This window comes from Amblyraja radiata, chromosome 6, assembly GCF_010909765.2.
Source record: "Amblyraja radiata isolate CabotCenter1 chromosome 6, sAmbRad1.1.pri, whole genome shotgun sequence".
Taxonomy (NCBI): Eukaryota; Metazoa; Chordata; class Chondrichthyes; order Rajiformes; family Rajidae; genus Amblyraja; species Amblyraja radiata.
This window is the reverse complement of record NC_045961.1, coordinates 9,513,590-9,527,849: the sequence shown is the minus strand read 5'-3', so window position 1 is coordinate 9,527,849 and position 14,260 is coordinate 9,513,590.

Below are 14,260 nucleotides of genomic sequence, written 5' to 3'. Positions count from 1 at the left end.
TGCGGTTACAAGGGGAGGTACCTGGGGAGGGGGTGGTTTGGGGGGGAAGGGATGAGTTAACCAGGGAGTTGTGGAGGGAACGGTCTCTGCGGAAGGCGGAAAGGGGTGGAGATGGGAAGATGTGATGAGTGTTGGGATCCCGTTGGAGGTGGTGAAAATGTCAGAGGAATATGTGTTGTATGCGACGGCTGATGGGGTGAAATATCTATATATACATCTTACATAACTAAAACTCTGATCTAGTGCTCTTCCGGTTTTGCGTTTTTTTCTTTTTGCAATAAAACGGTTCACGATAGCGCTACGATTTTTCGCCACCTTACTCACCATTCTCCTGTGCTACAAGGGCAACAAGTTTTGTTCCGATTGATGGTATATTTTAAAAGATATTAAGGTTTAAAAATCTTAAAACCCGCACACGCGCAGATTGGTCTCGTGTCAGTCGCCAGGACGGCAACGCACCTTCCTGCACCATCACTGCACTGATTGGCCGGGTCCGCTGTCAGTCACGGGTGGCACCCGCCGCGCCCGGTGAGGAGAATATAAAGCTGAAGGTGTGGAGTGAGCATCACTAACGCTCCGCCGGCTGGAGCTGCGTCTGCAGGCGCCTCCTTGGTGCCGTGCAGGCGGGCGAACGAACGGCCGAGCCCACTTCACGGCCTCCATGGTGCCCAGCCATGGGCGCCGCCGGCCGCTTCTTCCGACTCGGGCCGGGGTTCTATGCGGCGATCCAGGAGGCATCCTGACCGCGGCGGTGAGGCCTCGCGACAATGGGACCGCGGTGGCAATGGAGTGGCGGTGGGGCCTCGCGGTGGCGGTGGGGCCTCGTTGAATTTTAAAATCCACTGAGAAATCTATTTCCTCTTTTTTCAGTTTGTTCCTGTCTCATGTCTGGTGGGGGGGAGTAGGGAGTGGGGATTAGAGGGAGAGGAGGGCAGTGTGGGAGGTGAGGAGGGATAGTGGGGGTGATAGGGTAAGGAGTAGGGAAGGTGAGGGGTAGAGGAATAGGAGGGGGGTAAGGTGGAGAGAGGAGTTATGAAGGGAGGGAGGGAGTGACTGAGGGTATGGGGAAAGGAGAGGGAGGGAGAGGTGAGGAAGGGATTGGGGGAGGAGAGGGGAAAGAAGAGGGAGGGTGAAGAGGAGGGGGAGGGAGTGCTGGGGGATGAGGGGAAATTAGCTCCACCTGCGCAGTTGGGGGCTATGCGTGAGTGGTGGAATATTGCGTTGGAGTCTGCACAGTCTAGTCCACACATAAAAACAAACAACAGTAGTGCAAAAAGACACAACTGATGTCCCCAAGTCCATGTTGATTGGAGCGTATTTGGAGGTTGTCGTGTTTACTAGAGGCACTGCACTGACGGCAGCCTTTGCCTACAGCCCGTTTGTTTTTCAATCTTTGTTTTTATTTTTAGTCAGTTTAAAGTTTGTTTTGGGGGGGATCTTTGACTTTTATATGTGGGGGAGGGGGGCAGGGTGAGGGGGAAACTGTTTCCCAGTCGCTTCCTGGAGGGGACGTGACTATTTCTCCGAGTCGCGTCCTCGCCCCCCCCTCCTCGCGGCCTACCACCTGGATCGGAGCGGGCTTTCCTGCCGGGGACCGGGGACCGGGGACCGGACCAGAGCGACAACAGCGGCGGCACAGCGCTGAATTCACCGCGGAGCGGGCGATGCCAACCTGGATCGCCGTTTGGAGCTCTTGGGCCGCTGCTCCAACATCGTGGAGCTGCGGTTTGGGAGAGCTTCCAACGCGGGCGGCGCTGACCGTCATCGCAGAGTCCTGGGGCCCTTTGCTGAGGGCCGCCAGCGTTGAATCTCCGCCCAGTGGACTCCGGTAGGAGGTGGCCGACTCGGGGAGGACATTGGGGAACATTAGAAGAAGAGGACTGACTTTGGTGCCTTCCCTCACAGTGGGAAACTTTGATTCTGCTGTGTGGGGATATTGTGTTCTCTTATTTTTAGTGTATGGTGATTACATTTCACTGTGACAAATAAATGTATCTTGTATCTTGTTTAATAACTGGATGGCTAGCCATGGGCGTTTACAGTGGCCGGCCAAGACACAGGCCTGGAGGAGGGAATGGCCACTGCTGCCTCTTTCTGCGGGTCCAGGCCAGGCATTCCCGGTCTCGGGAGGGTCTGGAACAGCACACACCTCCACACAAAATGCTCCCCACTTCAGGTACTGCCATGGACAAAGACCACCCTGTAGTAGAGCCTTGACAACAGCCACCCACTGACAGCACAAACACCAATTAAATAAACTCTGCAGAATTAATGTTGTCCATTCCTCATGAGTCAGTGGACAAAAGAGTGTGTCAGTATTTACAGGGTGTTACAGGAAGTGTCATTATTGGATATTTCCCACAGAGGTCAGTATTTCTCCATGTTCCAGCAATAGACACTATGTTTAGCGATAGACACAAAATGCTGGAGTAACTCAGCGGGACAGACAGCATCTCTGGAGAAAAGGAATAGGTGACATTTCGCGTTGAAATCTCCCTTCTTGACCCCCCTTTTCTCCAGAGATGCTGCCTGACCCGCTGAGTTACTGCAGCTTTTTGTGTCCATCTTCAGTTTAACCCAGCATCTGCAGCTTCTTCCTACACAGAGGTTCGGAGCCCTGGCTGAGGTATATGAATCACCATTAGACACGGGTGTAGTGCAGGAAGACTGGAGGGTGGCAAATGTTGTGCCTCTTTTTAAGAAGTGTTGCAAAGAATAGTGTGGGAACCAGTGTGCCTAACGTCTGTGGTAGGAAGTGTAGGAAGGAACTGCAGATGCTGGTTTAAACCACTCCTCACAAACGTTAGTTTAGGTTAGAGATGCTGAGCGGAAACAGGCCCTTCGGCCCGACGAGTCCGCACCGACCAGCGACCCCTGCACATTAACACTATCCTACGCTAGGGACAATTTTAACAATTTGTACCAAGCTAATTCACCTACAAACCTGTACACTTTGGAGCAAAGGAGGAAACTGGAGCACCCGGAGAAAACCCTTGTGGGTCACTGGGAGAAGGTACAAAAAGGCCTTGCAGACAAGCTCCCGTAGCCAGTATTGAACCCATGTCTCTGGTGCTGAAAGAGTTGTAAGACAACAACTCTGCCACTGTGCCGTTACAGGGACGATTCTGAGGGATAAGATATACATGCATTAGGAAAGACGGGATAGACACACAAAGCTGGCGTACAGTAACTCAGCGGGGCAGGCAGCATCTCTGGGGAGAACGAATGGGTGACGTTTTGGGTCGAGACCCTTCTTCAGCCCCTGGGGAGTGTTGTAGAGCAGAGAGATTTGAGAGTGCAGGTACATAGTTCCCTGAAAGTGGTGTCGACCCGAAACATCACCCGTTCCTTCTCTCCCGAGATGCTGCCTGTCCCGCTGAGTTACTCCAGCTTCTTCGGTTTAAACCAGCATCTGCAGATCCTTCCTACACATCAGGAAAGACAGCGTGTGATTTGGGATAGTCAGCATAGTTTTGTGTGTGGGAGATTCTGATTCATGATTCTGATTGATTTTTTTTTGAAGAAGTCACCAACAGGATTGATGAGGGCAAAGCTGTAGTTGTATTTAGATGAGGATGTGCAAGGCATGATGATGAGCAACTTTGCAGATGGCAATGAAGTGGGTGTTATCAGAGAGAGAAGAAATTTATAAAAAATTACAGCAAGATCTTGATCAGCTGGGAAAGTAGGCAGATGGAGTTTAATGCAGATCCGGGTTGCCCTGGGGAGTGTTATAGAGCACAGAAGTTTAGGAGTGCAGGTACATTGTTCCTTGAAAGTGGTGTCACAGCTAGATACGGTTGTTTAAGAAGGAACTGCAGATGCTGGAAAATCGAAGGTAGACTGGAGCAAATGCTGGAGAAACTCAACGGGTAAGGCAGCATCTATGGAGCGAAGGAAATAGGCAACGTTTCGGGTCGAGACCCTTCTTCAGACTGATGTGGGGGTGGAGGGGGGCGGGAAGAAGAAAGGAAGAGGCAGAGACAGTGGGCTGTGGGAGAGCTGGGAAGAGGAGGGGAAAGAAGGAGAAAGCAGGAACTTCCTGAAATTGGAGAAGTCTATGTTCTTGGGGTGTAAACTACCCAAGTGAAATATGAGGTGCTGCTCCACCAATTTACCGTGGGCCTCACTCTGGCCATGGTGGAGGCCCAGGACAGAAAGATCGTAATGGGAGGGGGAGTTGAAGTGCTGAGGCACCGGGAGATCAGGTTGATTATTGCGAACCGAGCGGAGGTGTTGGATGAAACGATCGCCAAGCCTGCGCTTGGTCTCACCGATGTGAAGCAGCGGATGCAATAGATGAGCTAGATATGGTGGTCAAGAGACGTTTGGCACATTGGCCTTCATCAGTCAGAGTATTGAGTCCAAATGTTGGGCTGTCATGTTACAGTTGTACAAGGTGTTGGTAGAAACATAGAAAATAGGTGCAGGAGGAGGCCATTCGGCCCTTCGAGCCAGCACTGCCATTCATTGTGATCATGGCTGATTGTCCCCTATCAATAACCCGTGCCTGCCTTCTCCCCATATCCCTTGACTCCATTCGCCCCTAGACCTCTATCTAACTCTCTCTTAAATCCATCCAGTGACTTGGCCTCCACTGCCCTCTGTGGCGGGGAATTCCATAAATTTACAACTCTCTGGGTGAAAACGTTTTTTTCTCACCTCAGTCTTAAATGACCTCCCCTTTATTCTAAGACTGTGGCCCCTGGTTCTGGACTCGCCCAACATTGGGAACATTTTTCCTGCATCTAGCTTGTCCAGTCCTTTTATAATTTTATATGTTGCTATAAGATCCTCCCTCATCCTTCTAAACTCCAGTGAATACAAGCCTAGTCTTTTCAATCTTTCCTCATATGACAGTCCCGCCATCCAAGGGATCAATCTCGTGAACCTACGCTGCACTGCCTCAATCACAAGGATGTCCTTCCTCAAATTAGGAGACCAAAACTGTACACAATACTCCAGATGTGGTCTCCAGAGCCCTATACAACTGCAGAGAACCTCTTTACTCCTATACTGAAATCCTCTTGTTCTGAAGGCCAACATTCCATTCGCTTTCTTCACTGCCTGCTGTACCTGTAAGCCAACTTTCAGTGACCGGTGTACAAGGACACCCAGGTCTCGCTGCACCTCCCCCTTACCTAACCTAACCCCATTGAGATAATAATCTGCGACCTTGTTTTTGCCGCCAAAGTGGATAACCTCACATTTATCTATATTATACTGCATCTGCCACGCATCTGCCCACACAACCTGTCCAGGTCACCCTGCAACCTCCTAACATCCTCTTCACAGCTCACACTGCCACCCAGCTTTATGTCATTCGCAAATTTGCTAGTGTTGCTCCTCTTCCAAATCATTAATATATATGGTAAACAGTTGCGGCCCCAACACCGAGCCTTGCGGCACTCCACTCGCCACTGCCTGCCATTCTGAAAAGGACCCGTTCACTCCTACTCTGCTTCCGGTCTGCCAACCAATTTTCTATCCATGTCAACACCCTACCCCCAATACCATGTGCTCTAATTTTAGTCACCAGTCTCACCAAAGGCTTTCTGAAAGTCTAGATACACTACATCCTCTGGCACCCCTTCATCCATTTTACTTGTCACATCCTCAAGAGATTAGTCAAGCATGATTTCCCTTTCATTAATCCATGTTGACTTGGACTAATCCTTTTACTGCTATCCAAATGCCCCATTATTACCTCTTTAATAATTGACTCCAGCACCTTTCCCACCACCGAAGTCAGGCTAACTGGTCTGTAATTCCCCGTTTTCTCTCTCGCTCCTTTCTTGAAAAGTGGGATAACATTAGCTACCCTATAATCCACAGGAACTGACCCTGAATCAATTGAACATTGATGAGGCCATACTTGGAGTATTGTGTTCAGTTTTGCTCACCCTACTATAGGAAGGATATTGTTAAGCTGGAGAGAGTGCAGAGATTTACAAGGATGTCGTCACGACTTAAGGGCCTGAACTACAGGGAGAGATTGTGTAGGCCAGTAATTTATTCCCAGTTTGTTCAGGCTCTCCATGTAGCTAATAACTGCTAATTGAAACATCATTCTAGTGAATCTCCTCTGGACACTTTAAAAGCCTCTACATCCTCCCTATTTAATTTTATTATTAATGTTTTATGTGTCATTCCTAACTCACTGTATGTCATGTAGTCACTTGCGGGCGGAGCACCAAGGCAAATTGTATGTGAATATTTGGCCAATGAGTAGGAATGTTACAAAACTTACCTTCAGCGGCGCTGCAGTTCTGTCACTGGCCGTGTGCGCGACTTTGGCGCCTTTATGGGGGGGTCGGGATTCAAATGCCACTTTCTCCTGCCTGTCCGAGATATATTTATCTCGTGCTTCTACCTGATGCTGAATAATCGTTCCGACTGCCGTTCTCGGAATTTAATAAAAACAAACCGCGGGACAATTTATTGGCTGGAGTAAAATAAAAAAGCGACTTCTAATGCCGTCAACGCCAACAACGGGACAGATCTCACGTACGGGACAAAACATAAGGTAAGTCGTCTATTTTACATACAAACTTGCTCCTTAGGATTACTTTAATCAAAATTTCATCGGCGAAAATGTCATGATGTAAATTTACGAACCAGCAGTGTTTTTCCTGCCGATATGGGGTTTAAATTCACCGCAAACCGCAACGTTCCAATCGATCGCGTTCCACAAAAACCCACTCGCAAGATGTTGTTGTACTTCCGGTGGCGCTGGTGCCAGCAGCCTCCACCTACAGCCCGGTATCTTTTTGTTTTTTTGTTTATTTAGTTATGTAAAAGTGTGTTTTTTTGTGGTTTTTTTGTGTTTTGATGTGGGGGAAGAGGGTACGTTGCGGGGGATACCGTCCTTCAGCCGCTTCCTGGTGAAGACGCAACTATTATTCGAGTCGGTTCCTCGACCCCCCCCCCCCCCCCCCCCGACCCCCCCCCCCCCAGCGGCCTACCTACTGGATTGGCGCGGCCTTTCCTGCCGGGATCGACCAGAGCTTCAGCAGCGGCGGGACAGCGCTGAAACATCGCGGGGCTGGCGATGCCTTACCGGGGGTCGCCGTCTGGAGCCCGGAGTGCTGGACCTGCGGCACCGACATCATGGAGCTGCGGTTTGCGGGCTCCCAACGCGGGCGGCGCTGATCAACAGCGCGGGGTCCTGCGACTCTGCCCGGCTCGGGAGCTGCGGACTCCGGCTGCGGGAGGCGGCTGATCAGGGGGTCCAGGCCGCTGAGGAGGAGGATGTTCACCGTCGGGGTTCGGCGTCGGCGTTCCACCAGCCCGGCGTGAGGGCCTGAACATCGGGCCACCCGGTGCGGCGACTGCGGGTGCTAGGAAGGCCTCGACCACGGGTGAACATCTGGGAAGAACGGAGGGGAGGCTGGCTGGACTATGGTGCCTTCCTCACCTTGGTGCCACTGTGTTATGTTGTGTCGTGGACTTTCAGTGTTTGTGCTTTTTTTAAAATTCTATTTTATTTTTAATATGTTTTATTATTTATTATTATTTATTTATTTTTATTTTTATGATACTGCCTGTAAGGGAAATTCATTTCGTTGTCTCTAACTGAGACAATGACAATAAATTTGAATACAATACAATTAAAATGCCCATTAATTTACTGGAATTAAACACTAAATTCCTTCCATTTGGCCTATAAATCATGACAATGAGATTTAAAAATCATGTTATATTGTGAATTCTTGTGTGAATGTTATTTGGCCACTTAGGCTATTTAAAAATGTTAACCTTTTCTTAAGAAATGGATAGATGTTTAGATCTATTAATTGAATTTTGTAATTAGCTACAATTAGGTAACTAACTAATTATATGCTTTAATTTCAGGTCATCCAAGTAAGATTGTTTCATATTTGTTTCAGAATGCTTCAATCTATAATAACTGAAAAATTCATTCAGTTCTCCTAATTTTTAAGAAAGTTATGGGCTTTTGACTGTCCTCGATCACAGCTTTCGAGTTACAGTGGCTTGCAAAAGTTTTCATACCCCTTGAACTTTTCCACATTTTGTCACGTTACAACCACAAACGTAAATGTATTTTATTGGGATTTTATGTGATAGACCAACACAAAGTGGTGCATAATTGTGAAGTGGAAGGAAAATGATACATGGTTTTCAAATTTTTTTACAAATAAAAAACTGAAAAGTGTGGCGTGCAAAAGTATTCAGCCCCCCTGAGTCAATACTTTGTAGAACCACCTTTCGCTGCAATTACAGCTGCAAGTCTTTTGGGGTACGTCTCTACCAGTTTTGCACATCTAGAGACTGAAATTTTTGCCCATTCTTCTTTGCAAAATAGCTCAAGCTCAGTCAGATTGGATGGAGAGCGTCTGTGAACAGCAATTTTCAAGTCTTGCCAGAGATTCTCAATTGGATTTAGGTCTGGACTTTGACGGCCATTCTAACACATGAATATGCTTTGATCTAAACCATTCCATTGTAGCTCTGGCTGTATGTTTAGGGTAGTTGTCCTGCTGGAAGGTGAACCTCCGCCCCAGTCTCAAGTCTTTTGCAGACTCTAACAGGTTTTCTTCCAAGATTGCCCTGTATTTGGCTCCATCCATCTTCCCATCAACTCTGACCAGCTTCGCTGTCCCTGCTGAAGAAAAGCATCCCCACAGCATGATGCTGCCACCACCATGTTTCACAGTGGGGATGGTGTGTTCAGGGTGATGTGCAGTGTTAGTTTTCCGCCACACATAGCGTATTGCATTTAGGCCACAATCTTCAATTTTGGTCTCATCTGGCCAGAGCACCTTCCTCCACATGTTTGCTGTGTCCCCCACATGGCTTGTGGCAAACTGCAAACGGGACTTCTTATGGCTTTTTTTCAACAATGGCTTTCTTCTTGCCACTCTTCATTAAAGGCCCGATTTGTGGAGTGCACGACTAATAGTTGTCCTGTGGACAGATTCTCCCACCTGAGCTGTGGATCTCTGCAGCTCCTCCAGAGTTACCATGGGCCTCTTAGCTGCTTCTCGGTGGGCGGCACGACTCTCGTCAGCAGCAGCCTCTGCAGTCCGTCTGTGTTTTATTATTTTTTGTCTCGTTTTTATGTAGTTTTTGTTATTTTTTTTGTTGGGGTATGTGTGTGGGGGGGAGGGGGTAACTTTAAAATCTTTCCCCTGCACGGGAGACCCGACCTTTTCTTTGTCGGGTCTCCGTTGTCGTTGGGGCTGCAACGTGGAGCGGCCTCCAACAGGAACGACCTGGGGTTCCAGTTGCGGAGCTGCCGACTACTCACCGTCACGGGGCTGGCCGAGTCCGGAGCGGGTAGAGCTGTGGTGGAGCGCTGCTGCCACCCGACCCCCGGAGTTTCGGAGGCTACAACTGCGGGTTTGGCGGACGGCAGCACCGGGAGCCCGCGGGTCCCTGCTGGGTGACCGCTTTTCGGGGCTTCCGCAACGGCGATTTCTCCCGCCCGAGTTGCAGGGTTGAAGAGCACCTGGAGCGGGACCTTACAGCACCGCCCCGCGCGGCTTGTAATGGCCGCGGGACTTTGCGAGCGCACGCCGGGGGCTCTAACACCAAGACCCCGTGTGCGACCTTGCATCACCCGGCGTGGCTTTATTGGCCGCGGGACAATCGCCATCGCCAGCCGGGGGCTTTGACTTTGACTCTGACTCTGACATCGGGGGGGAGAGTGCAGTGGAGAGATAAGTTTTTTTTGCCTTCCATCACAGCGATGTGATGGATGTTTGTGTAAACTGTGTTGTGTCTTGGGTCTATTTGTTTGTAATGTATGGCTGCAGAAACGACATTTCGTTTGGACCTCAAGGGGTCCAAATGACAATAAATTGTATTGTATTGTATTGTATATTGTATTCTCTGATCAATGCGCTCCTTGCCCGGCCTGTCAGTTTAGGTGGACGGCCATGTCTTGGTAGGTTTGCAGTTGTGCCATACTCTTTCCATTTTCGGATGATGGATTGAACAGTGCTCCGTGAGATGTTCAAAGCTTGGGATATTTTTTTATAACCTAACCCTGCTTTAAACTTCTCCACAACTTTATCCCTGACCTGTCTGGTGTGTTCCTTGGGCTGCATGATGCTGTTTGTTCACTAATGTTCTCTAACAAACCTCTGAGGCCTTCACAGAACAGCTGTATTTATACTGAGATTAGATTACACACAAGTGGACTCTATTTACTAATTAGGTGACTTCTGAAGGCAATTGGTTGCACTGGATTTTATTTGGGGGTTTCAGAGTAAGGGGGGCTGAATACTTTTGCACGCCACACTTTTCAGTTTTTTATTTGTAAAAAAATTTGAAGACCATGTATCATTTTCCTTCCACTTCACAATTATGCACCACTTTGTGTTGGTCTGTCACATAAAATCCCAATAAAATACATTTACGTTTGTGGTTGTAACGTGACAAAATGTGGAAAAGTTCAAGGGGTATGAATACTTTTGCAAGCCACTGTAAGTCAATGGAAAAGCAATAAGGAACAAGATGTTAATTTCAGAGTATGAAAAAGGCCATAACTGTTTTAATATTGAAGATATGAAAGTGAATTAGGAGTAAAATTAAACTTCTTTTTATGCTTTATCTGATGGGATAAATTGCCGACTTGATATTTCAAATCTCAAAATGTTGTAATATTGCTACAATAAACTTATTCAATTCTGTAATGTGGGCAGACCTGCACACAATCTTTCAAATGCACCCTAAAAAGGTCCTGCTGAGGTACAGTGAAATGCTTTGGTATGCATAATATCTGATGTACTAAGCATAAATAGAATTGTCAGATTTGTCGAATAGGTAGAACAAAGGGGAAGATACTGACACTATCAAATATAGTTCTCAGCATTGTAGCGCACCAGTTCCAGAGATAAAGCCATACTGGGGGGGGGAGGGGGGGAGGTGACGGGGCGCCACTCTGTGGGGCGGGGGTAAGGGAGCGCTGCGCTGTGGGGGGGGGGGGGGCAGCACTGAGGGAGCGTAGCTCTATGGGAGGGGCGATACAGTGAATGCAATCTCATTAGCTCCAGTTTGCACTGGACCTCTACAATAAGAACATTTGTAGCTGGTTCCGCTCCAAACCTGTCATCAAACTCGGATCTGGGTCCCTGCTCCTCGCTCTGCAACTGGAACCTCATTAACATCTTCAACAGACCGCCATCAGAGTTAGTATACAAACTTAAAGCACACGGTATTGGGGGTTCTGTATTGATGTGGATAGAGAACTGGCTGGCAGACAGGAAGCAAAGAGTAGGAGTAAACGGGTCCTTTTCACAATGGCAGGCAGTGACTAGTGGGGTACCGCAAGGCTCAGTGCTGGGACCCCAGCTATTTACGATATATATTAATGATTTGGACGAGGGAATTGAATGCAACATCTCCAAGTGTGCGGATGACACGAAGCTGGGGGGGCAGTGTTAGCTGTGAGGAGGATGCTAGGAGGCTGCAAGGTGACTTGGATAGGCTGGGTGAGTGGGCAATTGCATGGCAGATGCAGTATAATGTGGATAAATGTGAGGTTATCCACTTTGGTGGCAAAAACAGGAAAGTAGATTATTATCTGAATGGTGGCCGATTAGGAAAAGGGGAGATGCAACGAGACCTAGGTGTCATGGTACACCAGTCATTAAAAGTAGGCATGCAGGTGCAGCAGGCAGTGAAGAAGGCAAATGCATTCATAGCAAAAGGACTTGAGTATAGGAGCAGGGAGGTTCTACTGCAGTTGTACAGGGTCTTGGTGAGACCACACCTGGAGTATTGCGTACAGTTTTGGTCTCCTAATCTGAGGAAAGACATTCTTGCCATAGAGGGAGTACAGAGAAGGTTCACCAGACTGATTCCTGGGATGTCAGGACTTTCATATGAGGAAAGACTGGATAGACTCGGCTTGTACTCGCTAGAATTTAGAAGATTGAGGGGGGATCTTATAGAAACTTACAAAATTCTTAAGGGGTTGGACAGGCTAGATGCAGGAAGATTGTTCCCGATGTTGGGGAAGTCCAGAACAAGGGGTCACAGTTTAAGGATAAAGGGGAAATCTTTTAGGACCGAGATGAGGAAAACTTTTTTCACACAGAGAGTGGTGAATCTCTGGAATTCTCTCCCGCAGAAGGTAGTTGAGGCCAGTTCGTTGGCTATATTTAAGAGGGAGTTAGTTGTGGCTAAAGGGATCAGGGGGTATGGAGAGAAGGCAGGTACAGGATACTGAGTTGGATGATCAGCCATGATCATATTGAATGGCGGTGCAGGCTCGAAGGGCCGAATGGCCTACTCCTGCACCTATTTTCTATGTTTCTATGAAAGGGTGTCTCAGAGGTTTACCAGAATGATGCCTGGATTAGAGGGGATTAGACAGGGAGAGGTCGGACAGACTTGTTTTGTTTTCTCTGGAGCGCCGGAGGATGAGGGGAGACCTGATAGAAGTATATAAAATTATAAGCATAGATAGGGTAGACAGTCAGAACCTTGTCCCCAGGGTGGGGGTGTCAAAGACTAGAGGGCACAGCTTTAAGGTGAGACTGACAATGTTTAAAGGAGATGTGCGGGGCAAGTGTTTTACACAATGCCTGGAACTCGTTGCCAGGGGTGGTGGTGGAGGCAGATACGATAGTGGTGCTTAAAAGGCGGTTAGTTTGGCACATGGATATGTAGGTAATGGAAGGATATGGATCGCGTGCAGGTAGATGAGACATGGTCTTGGCATCATAGTCGGCACAGATATTGTGGGCCAAAAGGCCTGTTCTTGTGCTGTACTGTTCGATGTTTCAACATTTCCTCCTCAACAACCGTCAACACAGGAGCACCTCAGAGCTGAGTCCTCAGTCCGTGCTCTACTCTTGCTGTACCCATGACTGCAGCCAGATACAGGTCCAACGCCATCTTTAAATCATCTACAGCCCGGGATCTCACGTTGGGGACCCGGGGGAAGAAGAAGCCATCACTGCCGGCCCGCGGCCAACTTCTACCGCGGGTGCGGCATGGACTTACCATCACCCCTGGAAGGGAGCTTCGACCGCCGGCCCTGCAGTCTACGGTGCTTCTGGCTGCGGCGGGGACTTTAAATCTCGACCGCCGGCCTGCGGCCTACAACAATCTAAAGCCGCGGTCTCCGGTGAGGAAGAGCCGATCCTGGACTGACTGGACTCTGGTCCCGTACACGGGGGGGAAATGGAGGAGGACTGGCCAAATTTTTGTGCCTTCCACCACAGTGATGAATGCTGTGGTGGATGTTTGTGTTACAGTTTTATTGTGTGTTCTTTATTATTGTACTGCTGCTGACAACCCAAATTTCCACCAACCCTGGTTGTGTGGCAATAAATTATATCTATCTATCTATCTATCTATCTATCTATCTATCTATCTATCTATCTATCTATCTATCTATCTATCTATCTATCTATCTATCTATCTATCTATCTATCTATCTATCTATCTATCTATCTATCTATCTATCTATCTATCAACAATCCCATGGTTGTTGGACAAATAATGGGTGTGATAATGTGCTACAACACAGGGGAGATATTGATAATAGATACAAAAAGCTGGAGTACCTCAGCTGGACAGGCAGCATCTCTGGAGAGAAGGAATGGGTGATGTTTCGGATCGAGACCCTTCTTCAGATCCAAGAGATTGTTAATCCCATTGAATGGTGAAAGAAGATGTACCTTGTTCTCAATGTTAGCAAGACCAAGGAGCTGATTGTTGAAAGCCGGGGATCCATGCACGTGTCTTCACTGATGGGACAGCGGTGGAGAGAGTCAACAGCTTCAAGTTCCTGGCCCTGCATATTTATGAAAATCTGTCCTTGGACCAGCAAATTGATACAATCATAAAGCAATCTCATCAATGCCCCCACTTCATTAAAGGATTGAGAAGATTCTGTATATGGACAAATTCTCTTTCCAACTTCTCCGGTTGGAGAGCACACTGACTGGTTGCATGCAGGTACAGCAGGCAGTGTAGAAAGCCAATGGCATGTTGGCCTTCATAACAAGAGTCGAGTATAGGAGCAAAGAGGCCCTTCTGCAGTTGTACAGGGCCCTAGTGAGACCACACCTGGAGTATTGTGTGCAGTTTTGGTCCCCTAATTTGGGGAAGGGCATACTTGCTATTGAGGGAATGCAGCGTAGGTTTACAAGGTTAATTCCCGGGATGGCGGAACTGTCATATGCTGAGAGAATGGAGCGGCTGGGCTTGTGTACTCTGGAGTTTAGAAGGATGAGAGGGTATCTTATTGAAACATATAAGATTATTAGGATTTATGCAT